The following is a 16,890-nucleotide window of genomic DNA, read 5'->3' on the forward strand; positions in this document are numbered from 1 at the left end:
TTTAATTAGAGAACCGTCATATGGTATATACCCATTCAGTTTGGAAGAATATAACGTACAAATTCCTCATGAGCTTAGTTCAACTGTCACACGCCATCAGAACACAACATATAATATTGTTTTACTCCAATGTTTGTAAACAAAGTAAATGTAAGCAAACACTATACAGCCTCAAAACATGGTTAAAACAATAGTTTTGATGTCATGGATGGTCAGTCCGTGCATCCATAGCTATGTCTATTAATCTGAGAGTGGTCGTATTTCTCCAGGCCCATCCATCAGCTTTTTAAGAGTTGAGCGCATGTGAACCCAGTCCAAAACCTATTCTGTGGATATTATCTTTTTTGTCAATGAGAGCGCAATGGGTGAGATTCAACAGTGAGTGCAGTACAAAGAAATCCATCTCAACTGGATTACCACAGTTCCAAGTCATCTATCCTGTCCCTATGTACAGTATATATGGATGACTGTAGGAGCAGCTGCCCTGAGATAGCATATACTGCATCATATATTCAGATGATACTGTTATTCTTGATGCATGGAATTCTAGGGTGAAGACATGGGTGGATGATCGGGAGGGAATGGAAGAGAGGGGGGTATCTGTGAGTAGAGGTCTGTCAAAAAAAGTAAAATCAAATGTGACTGTGTTTGTATCTGCTTGCTTACTCACTCAGTCAGTCAGTCACTTTGTCACTCACTCAGTTAGTCAGTCACTTCGTCACTCACTCAGTCAGTCAGTCACTCCGTCACTCACTCAGTCAGTCAGTTGCTCAGTCAGTCAGTCAGTCACTCCGTCACTCAGTCAGTTGCTCAGTCAGTCAGTCACTCCGTCACTCACTCAGTCAGTCAGTCAGTCAGTCAGTCACTCCGTCACTCACTCAGTCAGTCAGTTTCTCAGTCAGTCAGTCAGTCACTCTGTCACTCACTCACTCACTCAGTCAGCCACTTTGTCACTCACTCAGTCAGTCAACTCTAGAGTACTAAATTGAAATCAGTAAGAACATATGAGCTTATCATGGTCAAAGAGCAATCATGTCTTCCACTTGTTAAAACCAAAACATTACCCTGACTCCATTCATGTGCAGTATGTGTTACATCAAAACCATTCCTCAAATCTGAATTCACGTCCTCTGTGTGTTACACTAAAACCATTCCTCCATTCTAAATCCATGTCCTCTGTGTGTTACACTAAAACCATTCCTCCGTTCTAAATTCACGTCCTCTGTGTGTTACACTAAAACCATTCCTCCATTCTAAATCCACGTCCTCTGTGTGTTACACTAAAACCATTCCTCCGTTCTAAATCCACGTCCTCTGTGTGTTACACTAAAACCATTCCTCCATTCTAAATCCACGTCCTCTGTGTGTTACACTAAAACCATTCCTCCATTCTAAATCCACGTCCTCTGTGTGTTACACTAAAACCATTCCTCCATTCTAAATCCACGTCCTCTGTGTGTTACACTAAAACCATTCCTCCATTCTAAATCCACGTCCTCTGTGTGTTACACTAAAACCATTCCTCCGTTCTAAATCCACGTCCTCTGTGTGTTACACTAAAACCATTCCTCCATTCTAAATCCACGTCCTCTGTGTGTTACACTAAAACCATTCCTCCATTCTAAATCCACGTCCTCTGTGTGTTACACTAAAACCATTCCTCCGTTCTAAATCCATGTCCTCTGTGTGTTACGTCCAAGCCTTGCCGCTTCTCACCTTTCTTACATGAAGAAGGCATGATGGTTTAGACTTTGACCCCCCTGGCCCCAGTTCATGCTGTAGCGTCTTGATGAACAGGTTAAGAGCTGTCTGGGAGGCTCCATATGTTGCTCGACAGAGGAAGAAACGTAGATAAGATGTAACATAACTACATTACCTACTTCCACACCAAATCATTGTCTTATTTTAAATAAATGATGTACATGGTTGTGTTCATGATTAACGGGTTGATATACAATAACTAGACACTAACCAATATTATCGGCCAACATAATTCCACCAATAATCGATATTCAATAACTAGGATGAAAAAGGGAAACATTATTATCTGACCGCTAGCGGAAGGTTACCAGGCCAACAAACTGGTTAAATGTACGGTCAAAAAGAGGGGTAGAGATGAACTTGCAGGTGGGAGAGTAATAATGTTTTGCAGTTTGACTACATTGAAAAATGTCTAAAGAAGTGTGAATACAGAGTAAAGCATATTTCATGTTCATACCACAGGCTAAACTCAGTGGCAACACATCATCAAAGTGGTTGAAGGCATACCACATAGTAAATAACCTAGTTGTGGACATCTACCTTGAGGATGATCAACATGTGCAACGTATACGGTATACGGCTGTCAACCCAATCAGCATTCAGGGCTCGAACCACTAAATTTATAATGTCAAATAAATTATTGCCAATAGTTGAGAAAAGTGGTTATTGTTAAAGTGTATTAATATGAGGTATAACCACTAGTGTTGTAGTGAGAATGACAACACATGCTGGTATTACTCTATATGAGGTATAACCACTAGTGTTATAGTGAGAATGACAACACATGCTGGTATTGTTCTAGATCAGGTATTCCCCAGGGGTACGCGCAATGCCGTCGGGGGTACGCCAAATAAAAATGTGATTCACATTTTTCTTATAAAATCATTCTTAACATTTTCAAACAGTACATTTATATTTTCCACGTAAAAAACGTGAAGAAAAGACGAAGGAAAAAAGGACGCAGATCAGGCTGCCTTTTGAGAATCCGTAAACTCCCGTTGACATCAATTATACTTGCTAACATCCAATCATTGGAAAATAAAATGGATGACCTACGATTACGATTATCCTACAACCGGGACATTAAAAACTGTAATATCCTATGTTTCACAGAGTCGTGGCTGAACGATGACAGTGACTCGGGTGGTTGTTGTCCTTGATAATCTTTTTGGCCTTCTTGTGACATCGGGTGCTGTAGGTGTCCTGGAGGGCAGGTGATGCGTTGGGCAGACCGTACCACCCTCTGGAGAGCCCTGAGGTTATTAGTCACACACATAATTAGCAGATGCTATTGCAGGTGTAGCGAAATGCTTGTGTGCTGTAGGTGGAGGGCAGACAGTGTGCCCCCTGTGATGTGTTGTGAAGACCGTACTAACCTCTGGAGAGACCCGTGGTTGTGAGCGGTGCAGTTTCCATACCATGCAGTGATACAGCCCGACAGGATGCTCTCATTTGTGCATCTGTAAAAGTTTCTGAGGGTCTTAGGGGCCAAGCCAAATTTCTTCAGCCTCCTGAGGTTGAAGAGGCGCTGCTGCGCCTTCTTCACCACACTGTCTGTGTTGGTGGACCATTTCAGAACGTCAGTGATGTGTTCATGAGGAACTTGAAGCTTTCCACCTTCTCTAATGCTGTCCCGTCGATGTGGATAGGGGCGTGCTCCCTCTGCTGTTTCCTGAAGTCCAAGATCCGCTACTTCGTTTTGATTACATTGAATGAGAGGTTATTTTCCTGGCACCACACTCTGAGGGCCCTCACCTCCTCCATGTAGGCGGTCTTGTCATTGTTGGTAATCAGCCCTACTACTGTTGTGTCGTCTGCAAAATTGATGATTGAGTTGGAGGTGTGCATGGCCACGCAGTCACAGGTGAACAGGGGGTACAGGAGGGGGCTGAGCATGCACCCTTGTAGGGCCCCAGTGTTGAGGATCAGCGAAGTGGAGGTGTTGTTTCCTTCCTTCACCACCTGGGGGCGGCCCGTCAGGAAGTCCAGGACCCAGTTGCACAGGGAGGGGTTCAGACCCAGGGCCCCGAGCATAATGATGAGCTTGGAGGGTACTATGCTGTTGAAGGCTGAGCTATAGTCAATGAACAGCATTCTGACAAGGGTATTCTTCTTGCTGACCCCTCCTGTCTCATCCTCCAGTATTTATGCTGCAGTAGTTTATGTGTCGGGGGGCTAGGTTCAGTTGGTTATATCTGGAGTATTTCTCCTGTCTTATCCTGTGTCCTATGTGAATTTAAGTATGCTCTCTCTAATTCTCTCTTTCTCTCTTTCGTTCTTTCTTTCTTTCTCTCTCTCTCTCGGAGGACCTGAGCCCTAGGACCATGCCTCAGGACTACCTGGCATGATGACTCCTTGCTGTCCCCAGTCCACCTGGCCATGCTGCTGCTCCAGTTTCAACTGTTCTGCCTGCGGCTATGGAACCCTGACCTGTTCACCGGACGTGCTACCTGTCCCAGACCTGCTGTTTTCAACTCTCTAGAGACAGCAGGAGCGGTAGAGATACTCTCAATGATCGGCTATGAAAAGCCAACTGACATTTACTCCTGAGGTGCTGACCTGTTGCACCCTCGACAACTACTGTAATTATTCTTATTTGACCATGCTGGTCATCTATGAACATTTGAACATCTTGGCCATGTACTGTTATAATCTCCACCCGGCACAGCCAGAAGAGGACTGGCCACCCCTCATAGCCTGGTTCCTCTTTAGGTTTCTTCCTAGGTTTTGGCCTTTCTAGGAAGTTTTTCCTAGCCACCGTGCTTTTACACCTGCATTGCTTGCTGTTAGAGGTTTTAGTCTGGGTTTCTGTACAGCACTTTGAGATATCAGCTGATCTAAGAAGAGCTATATACATACATTTGATTTGATTTGATTTGGATAGGGCAGTGTGCAGTGCGATTGCGATTGCATTGCCTGTGGATCTTTTGGAGCGGTAAGCAAATTGAAGTTGGTCTAGGGTGTCAGGTAAGGTGGAGGTGATATGATCCTTAACTAGCCTCTCAAAGCACTTCACGATGACAGAAGTGAGTGTTGCGGGGCGATAGTCATTTGGTTCAGCTACCTTTGCTTTCTTGGATACAGGAACAATGGTGGCCATCTTGAAATAAGTGGGGACAGTCCCTTCCTGTACTCCCTGTTCACCCACGACTGCTTGGCCAGGCACGACTCCAACACCATCAAGTTTGCTGACGACATGACGAGTGGTAGGCCTGATCACCGACAACGACGAGACAGCCTATAGGGAGGAGGTCAGAGACCTGGCCGGGTGGTGCCAGAATAACAACCTATCCCTCAAGGTAACCAAGGAGATGATTGTGGATTACAGGAAAAGGAGGACCAAGCACGCCCCCATTCTCATCGAAGTAGCTGATCTTGGACTTCAGGAAACAGCAGAGGGAGCACGCCCCTATAATAATGGAAAAATTGATGTAATAAATGTATCACTAGTCACTTTAAACAATGCCACTTCATATAATGTTTACACATCCCATATGTATATACTGTACTCTATACCATCTACTGCATCTTGATGTAATGTATCATTAGCCACTTTAAACAATGCCACTTCTTATAATGTTTACATACCCTACATCACTCATCTCATATGTATATACTGTACTCTATACCATCTACTGCATCTTGCCTATGCCGTTCTATACCATCGCTCATTCATATATTTTTTTATGTACATATTCTTATTCATTCCTTTACACTTGTGTGTATAAGGTAATTGTTGTGAAATTGTTAGGTTAGATTACTCGTTGGATATTACTGCATGGCCGGAACTAGAAAGAACAAGCATTTCGCTACACTCGCATTAACATCTGCTAACCATGTGTATGTGACCAATAACATCTGCTAACCATGTGTATGTGACCAATAACATCTGCTAACCATGTGTATGTGACCAATAACATCTGCTAACCATGTGTATGTGACCAATAACATCTGCTAACCATGTGTATGTGACAAATAACATCTGCTAACCATGTGTATGTGACAAATAACATCTGCTAACCATGTGTATGTGACAAATACAATTTGATTTGATTTTGATTTGATTTGGCAGGGCTGTAGTGGAGCAGGTTGAGAGCTTCAAGTTCCTTGGTGTCCACATCAACAACAAACTAGAATGGTCCAAACACACTAAGACAGTTGTGAAGAGGGCACGACAAAGCCTGTTGCTCCTCAGGAGACTGAAAAGATTTGGCATGGGTCCTGAGATCCTCAAAATGTTCTACACCTGCAGTATCGAGAGCATCCTGACTGGTTGCATCACTGCCTGGTACGGCAATTGCTCGGCCTCTGACCGCAATGCACTACAGAGGGTAGTGCGTACGGCCCAGTACATCACTGGGGCTAAGCTTCCAGCCATCCAGGACCTCTACACCAGGCAGCGTCAGAGGAAGGCCCTAACAATTGTCAAAGACCCCAGCCACCCCAGTCATAGACTGTTCTCTCTACTACAGCATGGCAAGTGGTACCGTAGTGCCAAGTCTAGGACAAAAAGGCTTCTCAACAGTTTTTACCCCCAAGGCATAAGACTCCTGAACAGGTAATCAAATGGCTACCCAGACTATTTGCATTGCCCAACCCCCCCAACCCCTCTTTTTACACTGCTGCTACTCTCTGTTTATCATATATGCATAGTCACTTTAACTATACATTCATGTACATACTACCTCAATTGGGCCGACCAACCAGTGCTCCCGCACATTGGTTAACCGGGCTATCTGCATTGTGTCCAGGCACCCACCACCCACCAACCCCTCTTTTACGCTACTGCTACTCTCTGTTCATCATATATGCATAGTCACTTTAACCATATCTACATGTACATACTACCTCAATCAGCCCGACTAACCGGTGTCTGTATGTAGCCTCGCTACTGTTATTTTTCACTGTCTTTTTACTGTTGTTTTATTTCTTTACTTACCCATTGTGCACTATTGGTTAGAGCCTGTAAGTAAGCATTTCACTGTAAGGTCTACACCTGTGGTATTCGGCGCACATGACAAATGAACTGTGATTTGATTTGGGGATGTCCGTAAATACTCCAGCCAGCTGGTCTGCCATACTCTGAGGACGTGGCTAGGAATGCCATCTGGGCCGGCAGCCTTGTGAGGGTAAACACGCTTAAATGTCTTACTCACGTCGGCCATGGAGAAGGAGAGACCACAGTCCTCGGGAGCGGGCCGCGTCGGTGGCACTGTGTTATCCTCAAAACGGGCGAAGAAGGTTTTTAAGCTTTAAGTTTTTAAGTTTTTAAGCTTGTCTGGGAGCAAGACGTGGCTGGTTTTCCCTTTGTAATCCGTGATTGTCTGTAGACCCTGCCATATATGTCTTGTGTCTGAGCCATTGAATTGCGACTCCACTTTGTTTCTGTGCTGACCTTTTGCCTGTTTGATTGCCTTATGTAGGGAATAACTGCACTGTTTGTATTCAACCATATTTCCAGTCACCTTGCATGGTTAAATGCGAGGGTTCACGCTTTCAGTTTTGTGCCAATGCTGCCATCTATCCACCATTTTAGGTTTGGGTAGGTTTTAATAGTCACAGTGGGAACAACATCTCCTATACACTTCCTGATGAACTCAGTCACCGTGTCTGTGTAAACGTCAATGTTGTTCTCTGAGGCAGGAATCAGGAATCAAGGTAAGACCAAATTGAGGCCTGTGTGAAGTAACAATGTTTATTGTAACCACAGGGGCAGGCAAACGACAGGTCAAGGCAGGCAGGGTTTGATAATCAATAGTAGGAGCAAAGGTACAGGACAGCAAGCAGGCTCAGGGTCAGGGAGGGTTCAGTATTCCCGGGGTGGAGCGGAGGTACAGGATGGCAGGCAGGCTCAGGGACGGGAAGAGTGGTCAGGCGGGCGGGTACAGGGTCAGGACAGGCAAGGGTCAAAAACCAGGAGGATGAGAAAAGAGAGGCTGGGAAAAGACAGGAGCTGACAGGACGAACGCTGGTAAACTTGACAAACAAGACGAACTGGCAACAGACGAACAGAAAACACAGGTATAAGTACACAGGGGATAATGGGGAAGATGGGTGACACCTGGAGGGGGTTGGAGACAAGCACAAAGACAGGTGAAACAGATCAGGGTGTGACAGAAGCTGCTCGGAACATATCCCATCAAAACAATCTTGAAGCATGGATTCCGATTTGCCAGACCAGCGTTGAATAGACCTTACCCCGGGTACTTCCTGTACCTACTGTTCAGCAATAGATTATGATCAATGACATCGAAGCTGCACTGTCGTCTAACATAACAGCTCCTACAATCTTCTAACTATCAATATCTTTCAGCCAATCATCAGTCATTTGTGTCAGTGCTGAGAATGTTGAGTGCCCTTCCATATAAGCATGCTAAAAGTCTGTTGATAATTTGTTTTCTGTAAAATAACTTTCTGTTGAATCAAGCATGGGCTCTTAACCAACCGTGCTATTTTGTTTGTTTTTTCGCATTGTTTGTAACTTATTATGTACATAACGTTGCTTCTACAGTCTCTTATGACCGAAAAGAGCTTCTGGACATCAGAACAGTGATTACTCACCTTGAACGTGACACATAATTTTTCTTTAATGAATCGGATGAGAGGGATTTACTCCAGACACACGAACATGCCCTCATCCCATCATTCGCAGGAGAAAGAGACAGAGGTTTTGCGGAAGGAGATCGGGGTGCCTTATGAGTGTCCGGCGATGAGTGGCTAAACTGCCTTTGCCATCGGTACTATTGGCCAACGTACAATCGCTCGATAATTTAAAATGTAAAATTTTATTTCACCTTTATTTAACCAGGTAGGCTAGTTGAGAACAAGTTCTCATTTGCAACTGCAACCTGGCCAAGATAAAGCAAAGCAGTTCGACACATACAACAACACAGAGTTACACATGGAATAAACAAACATACAATCAATAATACAGTAGAAAAATCTATATACATGTGCAAATGAGTGTTAATAAATAATAATAAAGTGGACGAACTACAAGCATGTATATTCTACCAACGGGACATTAAAAACTGTAATATCTTATGTTTCACCGAGTCGTGGCTGAACAATGACATGAATAACACACAGCTGGCGGGTTATACACTGTATCGGCAGGATAGAACCTCTGGTAAGACAAGGGGTGGAGGTCTATGTATATTTGTAAACAACAGCTGGTGCACAGTATAAGGAAGGAAGTCTCGAGGTTTTGATCGCCTGAGGAAGAGTATCTCAGGATAAGCTGTAGACCACACAATCTACCTAGAGAGTTTTCATCTAAACTCAGCAAAAAAATAAACTTCCTTTCACTGTCAACTGCGTTTATTTTCAGCAAACTTAACATGTGTAAATATTTGTATGAACATAACAAGATTCAACAACTGAGACATAAACTGAACAAGTTCCACAAACATGTGACTAACAGAAATGGACTAATGTGTCCCTGAACAAAGGGGGGGAGGTCAAAATCAAAAGTAACAGTCAGTATCTGGTGTGGCCACCAGCTGCATTACATTTAAGTCATTTAGCAGACGCTCTTATCCATAGCGACTTACAAATTGGAAAGTTCATACATATTCATCCTGGTCCCCCCGTGGGGAATGAACCCACAACCCTGGCGTTGCAAGCGCCATGCTCTACCAACTGAGCCACACGGGACCATTAGGTACTGCGGTGCATCTCCTCCTCATGGACTGCACCAGATTTGCCAGTTCTTGCTGTGAGATGTTACCCCACTCTTCCACCAAGGCACCTGCAAGTTCCCGGACATTTCTGGGAGGAATGGCCCTAGCCCTAGCCCTCACCCTCCAATCCAACAGGTCCCAGACGTGCTCAATGGGATTGAGATCCGGGCTCTTTGCTGGCCATGGCAGAACACTGACATTCCTGTCTTACAGGAAATCACACACAGAATGAGCAATATGGCTGGTGGTATTATCACGCTGGAGGGGTGAGCCTGCAGGAAGGATACCACATGAGGGAGGAGGATGTCTTCCCTGTAACGAACAGCGTTGAGATTGCCTCCAATGACAACAAGCTCAGTCCGATGATGCTGTGACACACCGCCCCAGGCCATGACGGACCCTCCAACTCCAAATCGATCCCGCTCCAGAGTACTGGCCTCGGTGTAACGCTCATTCCTTCGATGATTAACCAGAATCCGACCATCACCCCTGGTGAGACAAAACCACGGCTCGGCAGTGAAGAGCACTTCTGGTCAAGCGACGTTGTTTCCGGTGATGTCTGGTGAGGACCTGCCTTACAACAGGCCTACAAGCCCTCAGTACAGCCTCTCTCAGCCTATTGCGGACAGTCTGAGCACTGATGGAGGGATTGTGCGTTCCTGGTGTAACTCGGGCAGTTGTTGTAGCCATCCTGTACCTGTCCCGCAGGTGTGATGTTCGGATGTACCGATCCTGCGCAGGTGTTGGTCTGACACATGGTCTGCCACTGCGAGGACGATCAGCTGTCCGTTCTGTCTACCTGTAGCGCTGTCTTAGGCGTCTCACAGTACGGACATTGCAATTAATTTCCCTGGCCACATCTGCGGTCCTCATGCTTCTGTCATGACGTTGGCCTGGGGGTAGGTTTATGACAGTCATAAATACCTCTTCCCCCCTTTTTCCTCTCTCTACCCTACTGATGTGAAATTTGAAAACCCATTGGTTAACATAGAGATTTTGGGAACATCAGAAGGTGGGGGGAAATGAACTAGATTCTGGTAATCAGACCACTTCAACATATGCGGTGGTACTTAATGTTCTTCCAATCAAATGAGTCACTTTTAAACTTCTCATATTAACCTAGATGAAGCAACTTCTCAGTTTAATTAAAGTTTAATACCCAGATAGCCTACCCAGGTAGGATTAATCATTGGCATTGATTAATTAAATCAATTTGCTTTTGCAAATTCATTCACGTCCAACTTCCACATTACTGGTACGGTACTGATGGTTCATCAACATCTATAAATAGATTAAACTTGTCTTTGCAGCTTCCAATGAATTCCAAACCCAAACTTTGAAAAAACATTTTTTTTTAAAAAGGAACATTTTTCCTCTAAATATTTCTAATAATGTGCAAGCTATCAAAGGAGGTGGTCACCACTCCTCCGCTAATTAGTGAACCTCCACCCATAAAAGGATTGATCGCTGACCTCAGCATCGATACCAACCCTAATTATGCCATTAGCAAAAAAACAGCAGAAATTGCGATCGCTCTCCAAAATCAACCATCAAACACAGGCTTTGTGACGGTTCTCCCCACTTTTGCACTGATGTATCGCCATAAAAATGTGGCATCGGTCCAATACCACAGTGTACAGCTGAAGCACGTGCCAGACATGGCTACATGAGGGGACAGGTGGATAGAACTGAGCAACTATTGACAAAAGCAGAAAATGAAAACATTCTGCTAGTCGAGGAACTGCGTTTGAAATCTGAACAATTAAAAGTAATTGCAAATCCTTATGACGATGAACGAGCACAAACTCTCCAGGAACAACTCGATATAGCCAAAACCAAATACGAGGTAGTCCACTCCAAACTAGATAAATCTGTTGAGTTATCTACAAAAAGGAGCGCACAATTTGATAACATGCAGGCAGTTTTGTTGAACGTTACTCAGAGTAACAATGTTATACTCCAAATTCTGCAGACCAAAGACGATCAGTTGATGAACACAATGACTAAGTTGGAGGACAAATCAGCAGAACTCATTGAAGTCGCTGACCAAATGAATGATGAGAGAACTCGGGTGATGAAGATGGAAATCTTGATTTCTAAGCAAGCGGAAGAAATCTCATCACTGAATCTCTCGCTCCGTACTCAAGACCTCTATCTGCAAACCATGACAGATAAGTTTGAGACCGAAAGGAGCAAGTGCGACACTCACGTGTCCAAAATCAGTACTCTAAGCGCTCAAGTGGACTCTGCAATGCAGCAGAATACCACCCTTAGGTACCATCTGGAGGAAGTCCAGAAGGGTCACGCTCTACAGCGTGACTATCCATCCAAGCAACCGGAGCCCGGTACTCAAAGGAGTGAAGACGATAGGTTTCAGACATTGCCTCCATCATGTGTCCCTCAGTGTTCTCCTCTTGGCCATTCGGCACTGAGTAATATGGCGCCTCTTGGCCAACAAAGCCAAAGCTTGGCTTCTCCCACTTTCCCCACAGGGTGAAGCCAACCTTCTCCACCCGCTTGACGCGGAATACCTTGACAAACTCGTCAAGAATTTCCCCACCTTTGACCCCGTTCCAGGTCAACCAAACGATACTGAGACGTTCCTAGCTGACATAGAGGACACGTTGGATGGCTACCCGAACGCTACGGGTTCTGACAGGGTTTACCTGTTGAAGCGAACGTCGAATAGACACATGACAAGGTTAATTCGCCTACAACAGCAACACGTGCTAAATGACTACGCTAAACTTGCCACAACTTTGAAATTAGAATTCAGTGGTTCTGCAACTCACAAACACGATAGCCGCCCAACAACCTGCCCGCTTGACCCTATCCCCTCCTCTCTTCTCCAGACCATTTCCGGAGACCTTCTCCCTTACCTCACCTCGCTCATCAACTCATCCTTGACCGCTGGCTACGTCCTTTCCGCCTTCAAGAGAGCGAGAGTTGCACCCCTTCTGAAAAAACCTACGCTCGATCCCTCTGATGTCAACAACTACAGACCAGTATCCCTTCTTTCTTTTCTCTCCAAAACTCTTGAACGTGCCGTCCTTGGCCAGCTCTCCTGCTATCTCTCTCAGAATGACCTTCTTGATCCAAATCAGTCAGGTTTCAAGACTAGTCATTCAACTGAGACTGCTCTTCTCTGTGTCACGGAGGCGCTCCGCACTGCTAAAGCTAACTCTCTCTCCTCTGCTCTCATCCTTCTAGACCTATCGGCTGCCTTTGATACTGTGAACCATCAGATCCTCCTCTCCACCCTCTCCGAGTTGGGCATCTCCGGCGCGGCCCACGCTTGGATTGCGTCCTACCTGACAGGTCGCTCCTACCAGGTGGCGTGGCGAGAATCTGTCTCCGCACCACGTGCTCTCACCACTGGTGTCCCCCAGGGCTCTGTTCTAGGCCCTCTCCTATTCTCGCTATACACCAAGTCACTTGGCTCTGTCATATCCTCACATGGTCTCTCCTATCATTGCTATGCAGACGACACACAATTAATCTTCTCCTTTTCCCCTTCTGATAACCAGGTGGCGAATCGCATCTCTGCATGTCTGGCAGACATATCAGTGTGGATGACGGATCACCACCTCAAGCTGAACCTCGTCAAGACGGAGCTGCTCTTCCTCCCGGGGAAGGACTGCCCGTTCCATGATCTTGCCATCACGGTTGACAACTCCATTGTGTCCTCCTCCCAGAGCGCTAAGAACCTTGGCGTGATCCTGGACAACACCCTGTCGTTCTCAACCAACATCAAGGCGGTGACCCGTTCCTGTAGGTTCATGCTCTACAACATTCGCAGAGTACGACCCTGCCTCACACAGGAAGCGGCGCAGGTCCTAATCCAGGCACTTGTCATCTCCCGTCTGGATTACTGCAACTCGCTGTTGGCTGGGCTCCCTGCCTGTGCGATTAAACCCCTACAACTCATCCAGAACGCCGCAGCCCGTCTGGTGTTCAACCTTCCCAAGTTCTCTCACGTCACCCCGCTCCTCCGCTCTCTCCACTGGCTTCCAGTTGAAGCTCGCATCCGCTACAAGACCATGGTGCTTGCCTACGGAGCTGTGAGGGGAACGGCACCTCCGTACCTTCAGGCTCTGATCAGGCCCTACACCCAAACAAGGGCACTGCGTTCATCCACCTCTGGCCTGCTCGCCTCCCTACCTCTGAGGAAGTACAGTTCCCGCTCAGCCCAGTCAAAACTGTTCGCTGCTCTGGCACCCCAATGGTGGAACAAACTCCCCCACGACGCCAGGTCAGCGGAATCAATCACCACCTTCCGGAGACACCTGAAACACCACCTCTTTAAGGAATACCTAGGATAGGATAAAGTAATCCTTCTAACCCCCCCCCCTTAGAGTTAGATGCACTATTGTATAGTGGTTGTTCCACTGGACATCATAAGGTGAATGCACCAACTTGTAAGTCGCTCTGGATAAGAGCGTCTGCTAAATGACTTAAATGTAAATGTAATACCAAGGCAGGATAGGAGCATGACATCATTGCCTATTTAATCTCAGAGCCTATACCAAGGCAGGATAGGAGCGTGACATCACTGCCTATTTAATCTCAGAGCCTATACCAAGGCAGGATAGGAGCGTGACATCATTGCCTATTTAATCTCAGAGCCTATACCAAGGCAGGATAGGAGCGTGACATCATTGCCTATGTAATCTCAGAGCCTATACCAAGGCAGGATAGGAGCGTGACATCACTGTCTATTTAATCTCAGAGCCTATACCGAGGCAGGATAGGAGCGTGACATCACTGCCTATTTAATCTCAGAGCCTATACCAAGGCAGGATAGGAGCGTGACATCATTGCCTATGTAATCTCAGAGCCTATACCAAGGCAGGATAGGAGCGTGACATCATTGCCTATGTAATCTCAGAGCCTATACCGAGGCAGGATAGGAGCGTGACATCACTGCCTATTTAATCTCAGAGCCTATACCAAGGCAGGATAGGAGCGTGACATCACTGCCTATTTAAATCTCAGAGCCTATACCAAGGCAGGATAGGAGCGTGACATCATTGCCTAATTCATCTCAGAGCCTATACCAAGGCAGGATAGGAGCGTGACATCATTGCCTATTTAATCTCAGAGCCTATACCAAGGCAGGATATGAGCGTGACATCACTGCCTATTTAATCTCAGAGCCTATACCAAGGCAGGATAGGAGCGTGACATCACTACCTATTTAATCTCAGAGCCTATACCAAGGCAGGATAGGAGCGTGACATCATTGCCTATTTAATCTCAGAGCCTATACCAAGGCAGGATAGGAGCGTGACATCACTGCCTATTTAATCTCAGAGCCTATACCAAGGCAGGATAGGAGCGTGACATCATTGCCTATGGAATCTCAGAGCCTATACCAAGGCAGGATAGGAGCGTGACATCACTGCCTATTTAATCTCAGAGCCTATACCAAGGCAGGATAGGAGCGTGACATCACTGCCTATGTAATCTCAGAGCCTATACCAAGGCAGGATAGGAGCGTGAGATCACTGCCTATTTAATCTCAGAGCCTATACCAAGGCAGGATAGGAGTGTGACATCGCTGCCTATTTAAATCTCAGAGCCTATACCAAGGCAGGATAGGAGCGTGACATCATTGCCTAATTCATCTCAGAGCCTATACCAAGGCAGGATAGGAGCGTGACATCATTGCCTATTTAATCTCAGAGCCTATACCAAGGCAGGATAGGAGCGTGACATCATTGCCTAATTCATCTCAGAGCCTATACCAAGGCAGGATAGGAGCGTGACTTCATTGCCTATTTAATCTCAGAGCCTATACCAAGGCAGGATAGGAGCGTGACATCATTGCCTAATTCATCTCAGAGCCTATACCAAGGCAGGATAGGAGCGTGACTTCATTGCCTATTTAATCTCAGAGCCTATACCAAGGCAGGATAGGAGCGTGACATCATTGCCTAATTCATCTCAGAGCCTATACCAACGCAGGATAGGAGCGTGACTTCATTGCCTATTTAATCTCAGAGCCTATACCAAGGCAGGATAGGAGTGTGACATCATTGCCTATGTAATCTCAGAGCCTATACCAAGGCAGGATAGGAGCGTGACATCATTGCCTATGTAATCTCAGAGCCTATACCAAGGCAGGATAGGAGCGTGACATAATTGCCTATTTAATCTCAGAGCCTATACCAAGGCAGGATAGGAGCGTGACATCACTGCCTATTTAATCTCAGAGCCTATACCAAGGCAGGATAGGACCGTGACATCACTGCCTATTTAATCTCAGAGCCTATACCAAGGCAGGATATGAGCGTGCCATCACTGCCTATGTAATCTCAGAGCCTATACCAAGGCAGGATAGGAGCGTGACATCACTGTCTATTTAATCTCAGAGCCTATACCAAAGCAGGATAGGAGCGTGACATCACTGCCTTTTTAATCTCAGAGCCTATACCAAGGCAGGATTTGAGCGTGACATCACTGCCTATGTAATCTCAGAGCCTATACCAAGGCAGGATAGGAGCATGACATCATTGCCTATGTAATCTCAAAGCCTATACCAAGGCAGGATAGGAACGTGACATCATTGCCTATTTAATCTCAGAGCCTATACCAAGGCAGGATAGGAGCGTGACATCATTTCCTATGTAATCTCAGAGCCTATACCAAGGCAGGATAGGAGCATTACAGCATTGCCTATGTAATCTCAAAGCCTATACCAAGGCAGGATAGGAGCGTGACATCACTGTCTATTTAATCTCAGAGCCTATACCAAAGCAGGATAGGAGCGTGACATCACTGTCTATTTAATCTCAGAGCCTATACCAAGGCAGGATAGGAGCGTGACATCACTGTCTATTTAATCTCAGAGCCTATACCAAGGCAGGATAGGAGCGTGACATCACTGCCTATTTAATCTCAGAGCCTATACCAAGGCAGGATAGGACCGTGACATCACTGCCTATTTAATCTCAGAGCCTATACCAAGGCAGGATATGAGCGTGACATCACTGCCTATGTAATCTCAGAGCCTATACCAAGGCAGGATTGGAGCGTGACATCACTGTCTATTGAATCTCAGAGCCTATACCAAAGCAGGATAGGAGCGTGACATCACTGCCTTTTTAATCTCAGAGCCTATACCAAGGCAGGATATGAGCGTGACATCACTGCCTATTTAATCTTAGAGCCTATACCAAGGCAGGATAGGAGCGTGACATCACTGTCTATTTAATCTCAGAGCCTATACCAAGGCAGGATAGGAGCGTGACATCATTTCCTATTTAATCTCAGATCCTATACCAAGGCAGGATAGGAGCGTGACATCACTGCCTATTTAATCTCAGAGCCTATACCAAGGCAGGATAGGAGCGTGACATCATTGCCTATGTAATCTCAGAGCCTATACCGAGGCAGGATAGGAGCGTGACATCACTGCCTATTTAATCTTAGAGCCTATACCAAG

Source organism: Salvelinus alpinus, chromosome 10 (assembly GCF_045679555.1).
Source record: "Salvelinus alpinus chromosome 10, SLU_Salpinus.1, whole genome shotgun sequence".
NCBI classification, from domain to species: Eukaryota; Metazoa; Chordata; class Actinopteri; order Salmoniformes; family Salmonidae; genus Salvelinus; species Salvelinus alpinus.